Below are 20,066 nucleotides of genomic sequence, written 5' to 3' on the forward strand. Positions count from 1 at the left end.
AGACACAATTAAAATAAATCAATAAAGTCTAGGTCTCACATCAGCTACTGGGTCATGTTGAAGAAAACTTAAAACCCCATTTCACTGGAAGGGTAATGAAGGGTGAGAAGGAATGACTTTCTTCATTTGGATTTGAACTCAGATGTTTGCAAGGCCATGCATGGTTTCCATTGGCTGCATACCATGAAAGCACAGAGTTTCAGAGATACTGTAAATAATTGTGGTTGTGTCACTAAAGGAGCAAAATAACTGAAATGGTATCAGTTTCCCTCTCAGGCTGGCATACTTCAAAAAGAATTCCATGGTTGCCCATGGCAATACTTCTGGAGTTTTATAAACTCCATATTTATGCAGATTTATTATCTGGCTCGCCATATACGTACATTACACGAACATGAGGACAAATACTGTCAACATACATTTCCTACAACTGTCAAGTGAAATATGTGACAAAATGTCTATGCATATGGTAGGGGAGAGAGGGGAAATGAGTGATAATTACTTTTGTTCATGCATTTTATTAATGCATAAATAATCATGAAGTGTAAACAGTGAGAAACAAGTAACTAAATACAATGTTATCCAGAATTTGATTAACTGCATCTCCTGATTATTAGAAAATATAGATAAACAACTATCAAGTTAATGAGCAAGGTAAATCACTGGAGAAGTGCAATATCAAGTGATGGTGACTCACATGTGTGAATGGGGCAACCACAGATAGAACTGCTATATTATCTTGCAACACAGAAAACACAATGTTTTTCAGTGAATTGCCTGTCATCAAGTGTGCGGTAATCGAGTGTAAAAAAATCACTTGATGAATATGCATTGGTTCAGCCTATAGGTCATTTAGCTGAATATGTGATTTATTATTTCTGCTGGAAATTGCTGTGTTTGAGGTGACATCAGGTGATATGAAAGTACTCTAGAAGATGATGGCTAATTTGTACCTGCAGATAATCACTGCTGCAGGCTGATGGAGGTTCTCCAGAGGGAAGAATGTATGTAACCCAGCTTTAGAGGGATTTGGGGTAGCATCCAGTATGCTGAACTGGTACACCTCCTCCTCCCAAAGCTGTTGAGTTCTGCTTCCAAACTATTGTTGAGCATCAGGGGATGTTTGATGTCACAGAACCATGTTGTTTTATAAATTTTTTTTTCTTCAATAGCAGCACAATCTCCTACATACCACTCTAAAAAAAAGTGTCTCAGTGACTCTCAGCAAAAGGATTTCTGAAGCTCCACTCTGAGGATTCTGTTATGGTGACTGAGATGAAAAACCAAAAGAGTTTTTATATTAAGGGTCCTTTCCTTGTGGTGAAATTTCAGCTATGTTGTGTTAAGTATGCAGGCACCAAACCCACAATTAGGACATGCAGGGCCCCAAGCAATGGCATAGCTAGAGGGGGTGCAAAGCACTAAGTATTGCAAAGCTGCACTGCAGTGGGGCCAGAATGACTCTGAAGAGGAGGGGGAGGGGCCGCTTTCATACTGCAGTGAGGCTCCCTGCAAAACTTTGCACCCCCTCTAGCTATGCCACTGTCCCCAAGGAAACGGACACAAATATCTTTTTTCTCAACATGAATGTAATTTTATTTTATTTTTAAAAAGAAGAAAACACAATGGCATTCTTTCTGATCTCATTCAACATAGAAAACACTGGAAAACTGTGAAGAAAGCTGATAATCACACCTTGTGGTTTGCCATGATGACACCATTTACAACAGCGTGGAAGCAGTGCTAACTTAAGTAGTACTTCCATTCCACTCCCTTTTATATTGCAACAATATTGAAGTGACTGATTCCCAGAAGCTCTTATTCAATGGAGGCCAATCGAGCTACGTGAACCTATTATGCCCAAATACCTGGATTTGGTTTAAATATTTGTAGTGTTCCCTGCCACATATGCATGAATAAATTCAGAAGCACCTCTTCCTAGAAATTCACTTGAAACAATAATACCTCCCCCAGTTTTTTGGTGTTGCATTACTTGAAGCACATTTCAAGAAAGAAAGATTTTAAATTCACTCCTGCCTGCATCACAAAGAGCACTAGAACACACTAACTTCTTGCATAAGAAGTATTCATCCAATTTAGGGGTCCCCAAACTAAGGCCCAGGGCTCACATCAAGCCCGCCACAAGCTTTTATCTGGCCTACAGCAATTTGCTCATTATATATATATAATGATATATATATAATTATATATATATATATATATATATATATATATATATATATATATATATATATATATATATATATATATATAATGAGCAAAAAAATGATATATAAAACTCATTATATATCATTTCTCAAACAATACTATTGTTTCTTTTTAATTATCACATTTCTCTTTTGTTCTAAATTATATCATGCTGATTACAAAAAAAAATCCAAGTAAAACTTATCTGTTCTTATAAATTTCATTCATTTATAAAGCTGATTTTTTTTTTTTGGCCTGCACAAATGTGTACAATGTTCACTAGGGTTCGCGTCACCCTGCGCAGGATGCCAGCACATCACCCTCCCATGCAGTGGGCGGGGCAACACCCCAGGTGGTGGGCGTGGTGATGTACCATTGCCCCTCCCCCACTGGTTTTTTGGCTGTACCTTTTGATAGAACAAAGATAGAACACATTCTGCATGAAATCACACATTAATTGATATATAACATGATGGTATTATTCCTCCAAACTGTGATTTTAGTGATTTTGGTCACTAGTGGTGTCACACACCCCCCCGGGTGTCAACTAACTAACACCTTATTGCAGCAGTTCTCAAACTTTTAGCACTGGGACCCACTTTTTAGAATGACAATCTGTCCAAGACCCACCATAAGTGATGTTGTGGTGGAAGTGACATCATTAGGCAAATTAAAATAAATAAGTATAAATAATTAAAGTAAGACAAATAATTAAATAAGCAGAAGCCAGCCCTGTTCCACCAAGTGAATTTCTTCTGTAGCCTGCCTGCAATAACACCCCCCCCCCTCCAAAATCAGTAAGGGTTTTCAGCCCTACCCAGTGCCCTGTTCAATTTAAGAACTTCTGTTTAAACCAGATCACTGTCAGGATCCACCTGGTTTTGCAAGTCTCAAAAAGGTTCACCTTATCAGCTGAAGCCTCTGTTTTATCCTTTTTAGTGGTGGGGGAGGAGGCTGCCTTCTGGAGCATTTGTTGAGCTCCAGTTCCATCAGATCAGGACCATTCTGGTAGCTTCACATTCCCCTTTGCCTGACCTGACCACCAGCCAAGGTACATTCACTTACTTGCAAGTAAATGCGACCGTGAGGTTTAATTTCATTTTCCATAGGCTCAATACATTCATCTGCTTGTAGGGAGAGCCTTCCTTCTCAGGTGTTTTTGGGGGCTGCATTCATTGGATCAGGACAATTCTGGTGTCGTTGGATTCCTCTCAGCCTGCCCTTTCTGACAGACTAAGGTAGGTTCGCCTACTCGCAAATAAACGCACGATACAGCTCAGTTTCACTTTCCATAGGGCTCAATGCATTTTTTGTTCTCCAGTTTTTTGGCCATAGCTTTTGATAGAAAGGGGATATTTCACTGTGATTTTTTGCATTGCATTCCACTCGAAATTCTGTATCCAACGGTATATAATATGATGGGTTACTCCTAACCCCTGTGATTTTAGTGTGTCACCCCCAGTGCATGTCACCCCCTGTGCGTGTCACCCAGTGAGGCCCACACCCCCCGCACCCCACTAGCGACACTACTGATGATGTGACCCTCATTCTGAAAAGTTTGAAGACCCCTGATAATTTAAACAAGGTGTTGACTTTTATTCATGGTGATGATGTTCTTAAGTGCCTGCTGCAGAGGGCAAGGCCCTGAACAAAATGGAAAAATACATAAACAGTTCAATCCTATCCTCTCCCTTCCACCAATGCAGCCATGCCAAAATGGCTTCTGTTGCATCCTGGGGACGGGGGGAAGTTGTGGAGCTCTCCTCTTCTAGGCTCCTCTACCAGGGATAAGCATGGAGGAGTGTACACAGATCTGCAGTATTGAAATTACTGGCACAGGTTTGCATGAATCCAGGCAGCAGGATTGGATCCGGGAAGGAAATTTGGATTCAGCAGTGGCTGCTGTCGCCAAACCCTCCCTTCCCAGACCTGATTCATCAGACCTGCATTCTGAAATGCAGGATATGAATCCCTAAAAACAAATTAATAAACTGTTTTCTGTTTTAGTGTCTTGTTGAGGAATTGTCTCAAACATTTACCCAGGTTAATTAATACAAAACCAGGAATCGCACATTTTTTCCCCTCCCACCAGATCCATACTGATCTAGGTGGGCCAATGGGCTGAATTGTCATAAAACGGCTTCATATGGTCATCCAGTCACACCTTTTTCATGTGTCTGAGATGTGCCTGTTGATTTCCTTCCAGTAGATTTTGTTATCCATATCCTTCTACCCAGCTTCACTTCATGGCAGCAACATTGGTTGGTTCATTATCATACCAGCAACAACTGGAGGTAGGTGCAAGGGTACATTGAATTATTGAGATCCCCTGCCTCTGATAGGATAGTGTGGTGAACCCATTATTCCTCTCTCAGTATGCCTGCCCTGTAGGTAAAAAAAACTGTAGTGCATTCCAAGCCATGCATTTCTTGAGCAGGTCAGTAAAGTCACCACCACCATACTGTTAGAACTACATCAAACCTCATGAAATGTGCCCTATTATTAGTTTATATATCCAAGATGGCAGTTGTCAAATAAAACATTCCCAAATTGTTATAGCAATTGACTAAGGGCCCAATCCTATTCAATTGAGCAGTGCCGGTACGACCGTGCCAATGGCATGCACTGCTTCTTGTGGTGGGGAGGCAGTCACGGCGGCTTCCTGAAGGTAAGGAAATGTTTGTTCCATTATCTCAGGGCTGCATTGTGGTTGCACCAGTGCTAGAAACTTGGACAGGATTGGTCCCACAGGAAGAAAGATAAAACTTTAAAAATATATTGGATTTATAATTGTGAGTCTATTTTAGTTTCTGTAAAAGGAGTCAGTATAATCCACAGTTTGATCCTATGAACTTCAGCATGGGCGTGAGCCATCCCTGCCAAATGGCTTGAAAACAAATCTGGCCTGGAACAAGACTGGATCAATCACAGCCTGTAATGGCATCTTTCAGTTCCGCTACATCAGTCTTCCTGTATGCCACTGTCATTTTTCTGATAAGCCAAAATGACGGGGTTTACTCCTATAGCTGAAGCAATCTAGTAATCAATAGCTCAGTCCTCCTTGCCAAGCAAAGGAACTGGGATCTTGTCCAGTTTATGCAGCTCCTTAAAATTTTTGCCTGGCCCACAGGTGTACACATTTGGTCCCCCTGTTGCATATATGCAACACTGAGTAGAAACAGCTTCAAGCCACATCCTCTGACCAAGACTGCACACAAACATGCCTTGATGCCAGCACAACAGCAACTTATCACAGTGATAGTCTTAGGGTCCAAATCACTCCCAAACAGCTATTTGTGGAAATAGCTGCTTTGGAGCAAATAATTGTTCAGCGTTGGTTTTCGAAACAAAGAGGATGGGGCCAATGCTAATCCCCTCTTCACCCTATGCTCCAAGATCAGACCTCCTGTGGCTGTTCTGGGGCTTAAAAGGATTATTTTGGGGGGCCCTGCTATTTTTTAAGCTCACCTGTTCAAAAGGGGTGATCCCTCTGCCCAATAACCCATGGCATATCACCTCTCCCAAAGACTGAAATCCTGCACATATTTAACTGGTAGTAAGCACCATTGAACAGAATGGGACTTCTGAGTAGATGTGCATAGGTTTGGGCGGAAAATCTCTTCTGTGCTGGTATTTCTGTCCTGAGAGATTCGGCAGATGAAAGATTTTGATTTTGTATGTCAACATTTAATATTTAGCACATCAGCATTTTCAATTTGATTCCTTCTGAGTTTTATGTACAATATTTATATAAATCAAGGCCATTTCCTTCTTTATTTTAACAGAAATGTTGCCACCCTTCTAATTATTGACTCCATATAGCCAAGCCAGACGTTCTTTTTGTGGTTTTGATCTGGATTGGTTCCACCCCAAGACTGAATTCTGCTTCATGCCCCCAAACCAGTTGCTTTTGGTCCTAATCCTAGAGCAACCTTGCCCCTTTAGCACAAGCATTTGTGGATCTGCTTTTCAAAGGGATTGCATCAGAGCCAGAAACAGCTGCAACAGCTGCTGGGCTGGCCTCATTTTAATTTGGCCTACCCACACGTCCTTTCAGAGCCACCCCCTCGGTTTCTGTCTTGCTGGTTTCCCAAGAGAGGTCTCCCTTGCACACCCAGCACTGCTGTACTTACATCACCATGCCAACAAATCAGATCTCATTACTCCAGGAAGGGAGGCCACTCTTCCACTGCCTGGTGAATGGGATAAAGTGGGCAGAAAATGCACTAAAGATTTGCCACTTGTTTATTGCCGACAAACTAGTTTTGCATTAAGTTTTTAATACGACTGGCTTGTTTGCTTTTCTCTGAGGATTGCTCAAGCAGGCAGAAGAGCTGGGAGAGATGCAGAGGAAAAAGGAACAGACAGAAGGAGCTTGGGGGGTGGGTAGGATGGAGGCAGCCTGTATCTCATCGGCGCAGATGGCCTGTGTGAATTTGGATGCATCCCCACTGCTCAAGCAGACTGAGCTTCTCCGTTCACAGTATCAAGCCATATCACAACTACGCATGGCAGGGAAGTTCAAAAGGGTCTGGAGAGGAAGGATAATCTATACTGGTGCTCCAGGAAGAGCAAAGCGATAATACACTGGACAGCTTTCAAGTTTTTCAGTGGCCAAGTTGACACTTCAAGTCTCCTTGTTCATGGAGACTTGACAGGCCCACTGTGAAATTTGCTACGCTTCCCTTCAAAGAGTGAACAAGCTGGTTGCTCCCATAGTGTGGCATAAGTGAGATCAGTTTGTGTGTATGCTTCATGTTACAGCTCTGGAGTGCTTGTCCTTTCTAAGGAAGCAATAGCAATGTAGTCGATGTCCTACACCCTTGTGAATCTCTTTCTCAGAAATTGTGGACCAACCTTCCTTAGTTCAGTCAGTGGAATCACTAGGGAGGTGTGGGAATGCAGACTGCACCAGGTGACACCATGGGGGGGGAGTGACATCAAAGGAGAGGAGTGGAAAATTTCTTAGCTGGGCTGACCAGGAGAACAGGTCAAAAAGGTAGGTAGACCTGGGCTCCACAACAGGAAGGACTCAAGTAGACCTGGGCTCTGCACTGGGAAGCCTGGTAGACTAGGACTGCAGAGAATTTTTCAGCTATCACCACCCTTCCCTACCCTGTTTTGTCTCTCCCCGCCTGTCCCCATCACTGCACTCCCCCTGTACTTGGTGACATCAACCCTAGTGATGCCACTGAGTTCAGTAGACTGTAGTTCAGTGGTAGAGCAACAGATTTTGCAAGTGAAATGGCTCTTCTTTTCTTGGCGTCTCTAGGCAGGATTGAAAAAGATCCATATGGAACACTGCTGCCATCAGAAAAGACAGTATTAAGTTAGATGGACAAAAGGTTTCAGGGCCAGCCCTTCCATGAGACAGGTTGTCTTCCTTTTCAGGAAGTGGGGTGGTGAAATCAAGGAAGGTGACTTCCTTGTCCTGACCTGCTGTGCAGTTGTTCTTGAAAACGTCCTAGTTCCTAAGGTAAGAAAAACTGGTTGGGTGGGTGAAAGGGTAGGCAAGCTGGGGAACCTGCCTCCACTTCCACTGCCAAAGATTGGTAGTGGAGATAAAGAAGATTGTCACCTTCACCTCCACCACAGGGGCTCCTGCCAGCATCTTGCCACTGCCTCGTCCTCTTCTGTCTGGGTGAAGGGGAGGGGGGAACCACGAACCAATCAGCTCAGAGGAGATACTGCAGGAGAATGTGCACTTAATGTGCATACCGGTATACAACAAAAGGTGGGGAATATTATTTGTATGTAAGTGGGCAATATTTGGCCCTGGAGTGCTGATATGTGGGAATGGGGCTCTGGTTTGTGCAGACTTGTAGAGCAGAATTTGAGGGCTGCCTCTGAATGACCTGATTCCATAAAAGGCAACACTGTATATTTATAACTTTGCCAATATCATAGGACTGCCAGAAATCCAGAATTGCCCCTTATTGCTGACATGATAGCCCCTTGGAATACAATGAATGGCCCTTCTTTCAGGTCACAGCTTTATAGAAAACCACCATCAATGTTCCTCACTTCAGAACATAATGGATGTCTACAGCTCTGGAGCATCTTTTATTTTTGAAATGTTTGTTTGGCAGCTCTTCAAGATCCTCCTAGAGCTGTTAAATAGGCGTTGCTCAGCTGTCGAGCCCCTGCCTGGCTCCCACACATAAAACCATGTGCTAAGCTGAAATAGGTTGAAGCACTGTGAAGTAAGGAAAAATGAAAAAAAAAAATGGACAAGCATGTGTTGGTAGAGTCCAAGAGGAGATGATTCACTAACGCCAATTTCAAATCAAGCATTGCATGTTCTAGTCCCACTGTGGAGAGAAAATAGGGTGCTGTGGATAGAGTGTTGAGATTAGAGTGGTAAAAAAAAAAATCCAGTGGAACTGGATTCAAGTCACTGTCTCTCAACCTGGCCTATCTCACAGGGCTGTTGTGAAGGTATAATGGGATAAACTCATGTACTCTGCCCCGAGTTTCTTGAAAGAAAGATGATGCATTTTTTTGTGATAAAGAAAAGATATGCCTGTAACAGGTTGCATGTATGCACATAAAAACATGACAATTGTTTTTGCACACTGGTGTATTATTCAGGGTACACTCACATGGGATCAGGGATTGGCTGCAGTTCCAGTGGTGTTGCTAGGGGTACAGAGGGGTAGGGTCGCACTGACGTACACAGGGGGGTGATGCCACTACTGGCCCAGATTGTTAAAATCGTGGGTTTTAAGAATAATACCATCATGTTACATGTCATCCAATGCATAATTTCATGCAGAATGCAATGAAACAAACTGCGTCAAAACATCTCTATTCTATCAAACATTATAGCCAAAAAACCAGTGGGGGCAGAGCAATATGCATTGCCACACCCACCACCTGGAGTATTGCCACACCCCCTGCATGGGAGGAGGCCTATTGTGGGCATGACACACTGGCCTCCCACATCGGGTTACGCAAACCACTGGTGCTCAGTGGCAACCACAGGCTTGCCTCTGCAGAATGTGTGAATCAGCCCCTTTGGCGTGCATGTCAGGGTGACACAGCCTGTTAATTGCTGCTGCTGCTTCTCACGGAATGCATTTCCCATCAAAGAATGTAATCTGTCTAGGTTGCAAAGTGGACACTTCACCTAGGAGCTTGTATAACTATTAGTATGATGGTTGTCTTCCAAGAAGGCTAAGTGATGAGCGCCTGCACTCGCAAAAGACAACTTCAATTTTTCATAGCAAGCACCTGCATTTGTAAAAGTCACATAAGGTGGGAAATCAATAGAGTTCTAAAACAGGCACAACAAAGGAGCAAGGAAAAAAACAACACGCCACTTCTTCCTCTGCTAAAGGGTAAAGAAAGCAGGGGACTGACACAGTCAGAATGGAAGATGAAAGCTACTGGGAAGGAAAAATGTATATTTCTAAGAGGCTTTGCTTGGGAAATAACAAGCAGCAGTATGAGGTCAAGTGCTGAATAGAAAAGCTGGCGTTGGGGTTGAAACCTCCATTGTCGAGGTTCTTAGGACAGACTCAGATACCCAGTGGCGTAGCTAGGGGGTGCAGGGGGTAGTGGTTGCACCGGGCATCAAGCTTTAGGGGGGCAGCAAGCTGAACTTGACACTAACATAAGAACATAAGAACAGCCCCACTGGATCAGGCCATAGGCCCATCTAGTCCAGCTTCCTGTATCTCACAGCGGCCCACCAAATGCCCCAGGGAGCACACCAGATAACAAGAGACCTCATCCTGGTGCCCTCCCTTGCATCTGGCATTCTGACATAACCCATTTCTAAAATCAGGAGGTTGCGCATACACATCATGGCTTGTACCCCGTAATGGATTTTTCCTCCAGAACTAGTGACCAAAATTGTGAAAATCTTGTTATGTATGAATGATACCATCATGTTATATATCATTGAAAAGGTAATTTAATGCTGAATGCAATGAAACAAACTGCAGTGGAATATCTGTATTCTTTCAAAAGTTATGGCCAATTAACTAGAAAATGAAAACACAACTGTCTTATGGAACAAAAGTGGATTTTCTTAACTCAAAACTGACCTATGAGACTAATTGTTCTGAGGAGGCAGGTTTCCCCCCAATTTGCACCTTTTAAGAAGCCTGGGCATGATGTCACTTCGGGTTGTGACATCACTTCCGGGACATCATTTGAGCTTAGCACTGGGCAACATGATCATTAGCTGTGCCACTGCAGATACGAATAAATAGCGCTTGGTACAGCCCCTCCTGGACTGTAATATGTCAGGTGGAAGGAGATGCGTGTCGGACTGCTCCCCTATATAATGGCACTCCCTGAAGGTGGAAAGCTAGTGTTTTAGGAAGATGCAGGGCCAGCTTTTTGGCAATTGGGGAGATTTTGCCCAATTGTGACCTGCACATGGTGGGGGCCCCGCACTGCTGTTCCACCTATCGCTGCCTCTGGTTAGCCCAAAATTGGGTCTGTTTGGAAGCAGCTCCCACCCACTACTGCTTGGTCCAAAACTGGTGCCAAAGTTCATCCAAAATTGGTGCTATGGTAGTGGCAGCATGCGTGCCTCACTCTTTTCCTGCTTTTGCAGCTTCTGGCACCATCTTCTCTCCCATCTTGCTCTGGTGGACAGGACAGCAACGGGCAAGAGTCGAGGAGCTCTGCGGGCTAGATGCGTGCTGCCTCCAGCTGACCTCCAAGTGCCCGCTCTGCACAATCACTAAAGATACAGAAGTCCCATCCACTTGCGCAGAATTAACAGATTTTTTTTCTTTGGTCTGACTCCATTCAAGCTAAAGAGCTAAAAAGTCTAGTGGAGCGAGCCCTGCAAAATTAGAGGGGGCCCCCACAAAATGTTTCCAATTGGGCCCTGCAGCTCCTAAGGGCTGCCCTGGGAAGATGCTTTTAGTGGGCAGCCCAATCCAGTGGGCACGCAGAGGGCAATGTGTATTCCCATGTGCATCGCTGGACCTCTGCCCACCTGCCAGAGCACTTAAGCCAGCAAAGGGGGTTGGAAGGAGTGAAGGGAAGGCAGGATGGAACAGGGGAAGGTGGAATGAGACAGCAATGGTGTGGGGAGGGTGGAATGGGGAGGCGACAAGGTGGAAGAGGGGTGAATCAAGCCCAGGAAGGGGGTGGGTTCAACAGCAGTGGTGCCCATCAAATTCTGACCCCATTTTGGGGCTGAATCCACTTGCACGGATCAACTTGGCTATCAACTCAGCTATTGAACTGGCGCAGGTTGACCCATAGCAGCTGCTGGAGCTTACCCATATGTTTCCAAGGGCCAAAACACCCTTGCAAGATACAGCAGTAGCTACATTGACTGCTGCATCACTCCATTGGGAGCTAGGCTTCGGCAGTGAGATTGAACCCTGATGTATTAGGTTTCCATATGCAGGAAGGTTATAATATGAGGAAATACACAAAGTAGGGTTGTCAAATGAAATAAACAAATAAAGAAATCTAATAATGTAATCATATGAGTTTTAATTGATTGATTAATCAATCAGTTGAAACCCATTGATAATTATTCAGTCGAATATGCATAAATCTGCATATGAATAAACCAGGGGTGTCCAAACCCCAGCCCGGGGGCCACTTGCAGCCCTCAGAGACTCACAATCCGGCCAGCTGGGAGCCCCCAGTCTCCAATGAGACTTTGGACCTCCGGAGACTTGCTGGAGCCCACGCTGGCCCGACACAACTGCTCTCAGCATGAGGACAACTGTTTGACCTCTCGCATGAGCTGTGGGACAAGGGCTCCCTCCACTGCTTGCTGTTTCACGTCTGTGATGCAGCAGCGGCAGCAAAGGAAAGGCCGGCCTAGCTTTGTGCAAGGCCTTTTATAGCCCTTGGTGCTATTGCAAGACCTTCTTTCATTCATATAAGTTCCATGTCTAATATATTCATTTATATAAATTTATTCAAATTTTAAAGGTAAATTAATTCTTTTTTTCCTCTGGCCCCCAACACATTGTCAGAGAGATGATGTGGCCTTCCTGCCAAAAAGTTTGGACACCCCTGGAATAAACCAACATTTTGGGAAAAAGAGCATTCTCTCTCTCTCTCTCTCTCTCTCTCTGCGTGTGAGTGAGATCAAGCATAATGACAGAAGAGCAGTCCTTCCTGCATGAGAGAGAAGGTGACTACCACCTGCAGGCTTTCTAAGCACTTCTATTAAAAATAATTGGCACTTTAAAAAAAAGTGTTGCCTGATTAATTGGAGCTCATTTTTAGTCAATCTAAAGTATCTTAATTGATTAATCTAAATGATTATCCAGCAAAATGTTGCAGTCCTAATTCAGTGATGCAGTTCCTCATCTATAGTCTGAAAAGGTGCCATTCGGAAAAGAGGTAACAGGATCCATTCCTGCCATTTGAGCTGGGTCATAATTGTGCTGCCAGAATCCACAGGACAAACTTGGATTTTTCCATGTCGTACCAAGGTAAACAAGATGGTCATGGTGGACTATCAGTCCCCAGAAGTAAACTACAGAGAATGAAAGGCTTACCTGAAAGTCTGCTTGGGAGCCACACTCCTTGCTTGGACACCATTCATGCAAACCTTCTGTTTGACTGTGGTGACTCAGTAGCGAGGAAGTGCACTTTGCACATATATGTTCTTCTCTAGAATGAATCCATGGATAACAACCACAACAAATAGAGGCCATGCCAGTGTACTGTATGAGAAATCAGGAGTGATGTCAGGGGTCAGCCAGGGTCAATCATCATTACCAGTGCCATTCCCGGAGTCCCTGTGGATGTCGAAACCAATTAGATCACCTAATTGGCAGGTTGGGGTCCTCAACTTCTGGTTGCATTTGGAGGTGTTCTGAGCCCTGAGGTCTTCTGCGGCTACGTGCAACCTCTCTGAACCTCAGAAAGTCTCCTAGAGGTGTTGGAAAGACATTTCCGATTTTTGGCCTCCCCGGGCTTCAGAAAACCTTCCAGGCGCAACTAGAAGGTGTTTCCAGTTGCATCTGGGAGCTCAGGTAAGGTCCTCCAGTGCTGGTTTGGAACCCACACTGAGTCAAATCTGTGGGTTCTGAACTCAAAATAAAAAAGGCCCACCTGTATACCATTTTTCAACAAAAAAAAGTAGTTCATAAAGTAGTTTACATAACAGCATAAATAGTCAAAGGACCCACCTGGCTGACTGAATTCAATGCTGATCATAATGCCCAATGTACCCCAGCAACCTGGCATTAGCACTTTCGAGCAACTCACATTCCAGCCCCAACACCAGCTGGCAAATATAATATCAGATTAAGCACCAATACGATTTTCAGACTGTGAAATGAATCAGGCCGTACAAGAAGAATAAACGGTGTTTCCCAGCTTGCAAAGCAAAGGGAACCCAGGAGCCATATTCTATATATTATCGCGGGACTGGTGTGGAATTGTCTAAGAAAGGCTTTATATCAGGTGTTGTCATGGGAGGTTTGTGGTCTTTTCCTCTTTCAGGAATGCTGCAGCTGAGACTCGGCAATGAAAATTACTTCTGGGGTGAACCTTGAACCATAAGCCCTAAAGTAATAGTCTATTTTGGAATCTTCTAAGCTACTGAACCTCTATACACAGATCTATATGGCTGCCCATGTGAACGAAAATACATTACATATGGATTTCATATAGATGCAAGAGAAACTTGTGCAGTTCTTGGGCATTAAATGACACTCTGTCCTGAAGTGCAAATAATGGCCCAGTTCTATGCAGGGCTTATGGTGGCGAATCTCATTATCTACCACCATAAGTCCCTTGCTGGTGCTGCGGCAGCCACTCTGCCATTTGGCCAGATCTGGCTGCCAGCACAAGTGCATGTGACCTGCTGAATCTCTGCCGTCCTCCACAGCTGTTGGTAAGCCAACATTGGGAGCAATTCGGGGGGAAATTGTGGGCAGTTTGGGGTGGGGAGGGAGCTGGGCTGGAGGGAGGATCTTGGCAACAGTGGCACATGCCAAGATCTATCCGCACTCCTGGCCTGGACCCTCCCCCAGGGTCTCCTTGGATTTATGCCAGCAAAAGAGCTGGCATAAGTTTGTGGAGACCCACTGGAGGACCAGTGTCCTAGGGGGAAGTAAATAAAATTTTTTTTACTTATCTCTCCTGGGCCATCTGGTTGCCCTCCCAAACAAGCAGCTCATGCTTATCAGTGTTGCTGCATGCTATGGGGAAGAGAATTAGGATGTAAAACTAGCAATGGCTTTCAGAAAAGCCGGGGAGGGAGTGGGGCAGGAGAGAGGTGGGACCGGAGGATCTCTGTTCCTCTGCATCCAGAGCCTCCCAAGGGCTGCCGCAGAATTGTAGCCCCATTGCGGGGCTGCTTGCCTCGCCCAGGGGAAGGAGATGAATGAACCCCAAGGAGCCGCAGTCCGCTGCCCTGTTGCCATTTCTGCTGCAGCAGTCTGGGCACAACAAGCAACTCAGGATTGGGTTGCCTGTCTTTATCCTGTTACAAAACAAAGGGCCAAGCTACAGAACACGGCCAGGTAACTTAAACAATACACAGGCAGGACTGATAAGTGGGGCAAAACCATGGTGGGTGCAGGTTTTCTTTCTTTCTTTCTTTCTTTCTTTCTTTCTTTCTTTCTTTCTTTCTTTCTTTCTTTCTTTCTTTCTTTCTTTCTTTCTTTCTTTCTTTCTTTCTTTCTTTCTTTCTTTCTTTCTTTCTTTCTTTCTTTCTTTCTTTCTTTCTTTCTTTCTTTCTTTCTTTCTTTCTTTCTTTCTTTCTTTCTTTCTTAGCAATTACTATGAGATAGTCACTGGGGTTTCTGGCAGACACAAATCTATATTTGAGCCATCAGGGATTCTTGCACCACAGTTCAGGTGTGGGGGTGGGAAACTTTGCTGTTGTTCCACAGTTGGCATCAGAAGCCCTTGAGATTTATCAGTGTGTCTGCTCACCCCCTGCTATAGCTTGTTGCCTGGGAAATTCAGATAAGAGTGAGAGGCAGATTCCACAAAAAGGAAACTCTGCTTGGCCCACTTTACAGGATTGTCTGGATAAGCCCTGAGACCGCTCAGATTGATCATGCATAACCATGAAACCTTGAGCATATTGAGGGTTACTGACATATTTGGCCAGTTCAGGAGTCCAAACCGCCGTTTTGCGGCTGGGTTGTGCAAATAACTTTGCACTCCTTCCTGCTAGGACAAATCATTGGTTGGACAAAAGACATCACTGGATTATAGCTTGGGTTCTCCAAAACTAGCAAGACAACTGCCAAGGGAAAAAGGAAGCAGGATCCCTACATGCCTTCCTCTTTGCTTGTGACTGTTTCAGGCCTTAGGAGAACCCTGGGGCAAAACCACCACTTTCCCCTTCTCATGCCAAGATCCCTGCCAGGCTTTCTCAAAGCTGACTTGGCACATCTGGGAGCAGCCTACTCTGTTATGCCTTCAGGTGATAGGGATTGTGGAGCTACAGTATTGACAGAAGAGTCAAAGAAAAGAGAGTGGAGCCGAGGGAGACCCGGGGACAGAAAGCAGATGGAGAAAGTGGTTCTTTTGCTTCCCACTGCAGGCACTGCATTGAAAAGAACAGGTGTATGGGTCAGGGCTGGATTTATGGGCAGGTAACAGCCAGGGGCATCAGTCTTTTGAGACAATGGCCTTTTCACTTATTCTTTTAATATTTGTTTTAGTATGGCGTTTGAAAATACAGATTTACACATCCATGTGCATCAAAATATTCAAAAAGACTACAAGCGCAATTAAAAAAGGCACTATATTCAGAAATGGAATAAATGGAAGGGGCACTGAAGATTCTCCTCACCTGGGGCACCATTTGGTCTCAGCCCAGTCCTGATAAGGATCTTGCCATCTTCTTTTCTAACAATATATGCACTGTTTGTGTTCCTTTGTGGCAGGAGACCCACAAATCTCCCTTCCAGGCAGCACCCTGTGTTTGGCCACTGGGAATATGTGGTCACTGGGAATATGTGAACCCAGTGGCGCCCCAGGGGGTGCAAGCCGAACCGGGTGACGCGCACAGAGGGGTGACGCCACTATTTGCCAATGTTTTTTAAATCTTGGTATTTTCGACTAATATCATGTTATATATCATTCAATGCGTGATTTCATGCAGAAAGCAATGAATTAAACCGCATTGAGAAATCTCTATTCTATCAAAAGTTATAGCCAAAAAACCAGCTGGGGTGGGCATCACCATGCCCACCTCCCAGGGTGTTGCCCTGCCCACTTACTGCATGGGAGGAGGTCCATCATGGGGGTGACATGCTGGCCTCTCACACTCAGTGACGCAAACCCTAGTGGCGCCACTGATGTGAACTGTCCCCAAAGTAAGGTCTCTATTCCTGTTGCAAATGCATGTTGCAAATGTCTGTGCCTGCACATGAATCACAGGATTCTATTTGATGGAGTCTGTGACATTTTTAGAGAAGAGGGAGACAAACCTCCTTAGCTCCATCTCCCTATGCCCATATACCCGGTATCCTGCACCCCACAGCTGACATGCACCCCACAGCTAATTGCACATGGAAGCCATGAATTAGTTAATGGAAGTGATCCCTGCTGCCCCCTCAAGTCTCATGGGTGTGGGTGGGCAAGTCTATGTCCACAGTGTCAGAACCAGCTTTAATTTCTAATACTTATAATAACTGTTGATTTTCTCTTGCTGACTCCTCACTTGGGGTTTCCTTATGCTAATCCCACAACCTGTTTACCTTATGCTGTCTGGTCTCGCACAAATGACCATTGGCAGGCTAGGCAGACATACCAAAAACGTGTCCTTGCGTCAGTTCCAGGGTGCCTTGAATGGCCTCATTGTTCCTGAAAAAGCTCTTGACAGAGGGTAGCATTGACACGGGGCTCTGCAGCTCAGTCCTTGTGGTTCAGCAGAAGGAAAAGATGCACCACGGACACTGGGCAGCCTCTAGGCTAAAGAACTAGCCTGCCTTGTTGAGGATGAAGGAGTGACGGCAGTAAGCCCCCAGCCATGTTGTGCAGGAATAGGGAGCAAAATGTTTTGAGAGGCCCAAGCTGTACATGTGTGGCATTTATAATATGCTTCTTAAAATAGGACAAGTACAAAGAAGATACAAAATCTGGCCAGGAGGAGAAAACCAGAAGCCTGGATGCTGAAGACATTTTCCCTCTGGTTTGTTTTGCTGAAAGGTATGACTACTCTATGTACATTGAGATAAATGCATGCTTCTGTCTAAACAGCTAGACAGTACATCTAAATAGTATTGAGTGCTATAATCTACTAAGGTCAACCACCCATCCGCAAAAACTTTAGCTACTGCCCCATTGAAAACTAATATTCTGTGTAAGAAATGACACCCCCAATGTCCCTCTTCAGTCTATACATGTCCACAGAGTCAGGGATTGATCCACATGAACCAATACATTTCCATGATAACCATCAGCTCTTGGGTCACCCAAGAACAGGCAGACCAATGTGTGCAGTGACACCTCTTTCGGACTAACTGGCATCACCAATCTACATTTTTATATCCAAGCAGTTAAAAATAACTGGCTCGTGCAGAGCCACTTTTCAATTAGCCTTTTCTAGATCCAGATCCAGATACTTGAGTACAAAATATGCTATTCTCAGTGAGTCCAACTGTTACCCTGCACATGCCCGATCTCATCTGATCTGGGAAGCTAAGCAGGGTCAGGCCTGGTTAGTACTTGGATGGGAGACCGCCTGGGAATACCTGGTGCTGTAGGCTTATACCATAGTCTTTCGAGACTGAAGGTTGCCAACCAGTTATGGTGAACATGCACATAGGAAGGAACCACAGTTCAGTGACAGAGCACATGTTCCCAGGTTCAGTCCTTAGCATTGCCAGGGAAATGCCCCTGTCCAGAACTCTGGAGAGCTACCACCGGGCCATGTAGACCACATAGAGTGAGATGGGCTTCCTGTGACATTTGCAATAGCATATCTTGCTGTGAAATGCAGTAAAGTGGTGACCAGGAAAGGATCAGGAGCTCACTTCTGTGTATTTGGCTGACCAAACAGTAATTCAAACTCACCTGCACAATTTTCAACACTCTGTATAGCGTGAGATGGCAAGCACATCAAATGCTACACCCCCTTCTTCAATGTGCCACTTTGAAAACCTAAGAGAAATGCCAGCCTGATCTCTGCCACGCCACAGTGCTACTGCTGCCTCATAATTGGAAAGTATAAACTGCAGCCAAGGGTTGGCATCTCTAGGCAGCTGCTAGAGACCCAAGGCCCTTTGCACGGCTCAGTGCCGACTCCTGAGACCACCTCTGTGCACATGGTCTTCATGTGGTGGTGTCAGAGGGACTGCCTGGGGATTCACCCAGGTCAGTGCAAGGTCTCTAGGGCCTGGAGCCAGCCCTGACTACAGCGTACAGCGCAGTGGGTATCAGATGACGTTCAGGACCTACTCAGGTCCCACTGAGTCCATGAAGTCTGCTTACTCAGGCCCAGCTTCCCCACCTGATCAACCTGTTGCTCAGCTGCAGACCCAGCTGCTCCTAGACTGGCTCCTACCTGCTTGATTCCCCGCTGAGATGTTGAAGCACCTGCTGCCTTCAGGCCAACAGCTGTGCTACTGATGCAAGATGTATGTCTGTGTTTTGTACTTAGGGATCCATTTACCAGAGTCTGAAAGAGAAAGCTGTGCTCCTCAAATGAGAGCCGAACTGATGTGAAGTCTCGGTGCTCCTTTGGTATCCAGCCCAGGAGGCTTTCCAAACTGAGCATCCTGTAGCATGGAACCAAGTCAGCGAAGGCTAATGTGGGTCAAGGCCAGACCTTCTCACTAACCTCAGGCAAAATGAAGACTGCTGAACAAAGCAAAAATGCTTACTCAGAGAAACAAGAAAAGACCTTCATGGTCTGTCACACAAATAGGAAAACAGCACACAAAGGTTGTCAACACTTTGACAGAGCTAAAGATGAAAATGCAATTTCAGGGCAAAGTTAAGATCATTCAAAAACGTTGCAACTTCATTGGCAAACAGGCTTATTTATTCTAAGTCAGAATCAAAAGCAAATTTGCCGCTCTCATAGCATCTGGCAGGCTGGACTCTAAGCAAGTATTGCCCAGGCTGGGTCTCTGCATGCAGCAGATGGTTTTGCCATCAATCAAAAGCATTTCAGTCACATTTACGCTTCAAACAGAGGGTAGGAATGAGTCATTGAGATGGTTCAGATGTACTAGGAAACCATGCTTTCCTGTTATGTGAATGAGCCCTGGGAGAACTGTGGGCTTGTGCACTGCCCCAGTGGCATAGCTAGAGGGGGTGCAAAGCACTTAGTTTTGCAGGAAGCCTCAGTGCAGTGTGCAGGCAATCCCTCCCCTTTGGAGTCATTCTAGGTATATGCCTTTGTTTTGCTCCCCTATCCAGAATGGCTCTGAAAGGGGGGGCACTTGCACACTGTGGTGAGGCTCACTGCAAAACTTAGTGCTTTGCACCCCCTCTAGCTATGCACTGCATTGCCCTTCCCCTTACTTTCTCTGTTTTGTTATGGAGACTTGACAGATAATTCCTTGGGGGTTGTTTGTTTTTTTTTTGTTATTTTATTTTATTTTTTTTTAATCACAAAGGTTCTTTTGTGATTTGTGTGAAGCTGGGAACTATGGTTTTACTTTGGCTTTGAAACCAGGATATAAAGCTTACAGCCCAATTCTATGCTCCCCCCCCCCCCACAGATGTAGCCTCACCAAAATAGCTTGCCCTGCTTCCTGCAGGGGGCACAACTGGAGGTCTCTTCTGGATAAGGGAACATTTGCTCCTCTCTTACACTTTAGCATAGCGATTTTCAACCAGTGTGCAGTGAATGGTCCATAGTTGTGCTGCTGGAGTTTGGGGGGGAGTTTGGGGGAGTAAGGTGTGAGCCCTCCACCAGCAGCATGGCGTGCCTTGTCAAC

General features: G+C 45.0%; 2 pseudogenes; one reads left to right on the forward strand and one right to left on the reverse strand.

The window, feature by feature from the left end:
- The window catches only part of LOC136653978 (uncharacterized), an 80,701-nt pseudogene that overhangs the window by 34,143 nt on the left and 26,492 nt on the right, over window positions 1-20,066 (reverse strand).
- On the forward strand, window positions 17,772-17,885 carry LOC136637281 (5S ribosomal RNA; annotated as a pseudogene).

The sequence above is a fragment of the Tiliqua scincoides genome, chromosome 1 (assembly GCF_035046505.1).
Source record: "Tiliqua scincoides isolate rTilSci1 chromosome 1, rTilSci1.hap2, whole genome shotgun sequence".
Classification (NCBI taxonomy): Eukaryota; Metazoa; Chordata; class Lepidosauria; order Squamata; family Scincidae; genus Tiliqua; species Tiliqua scincoides.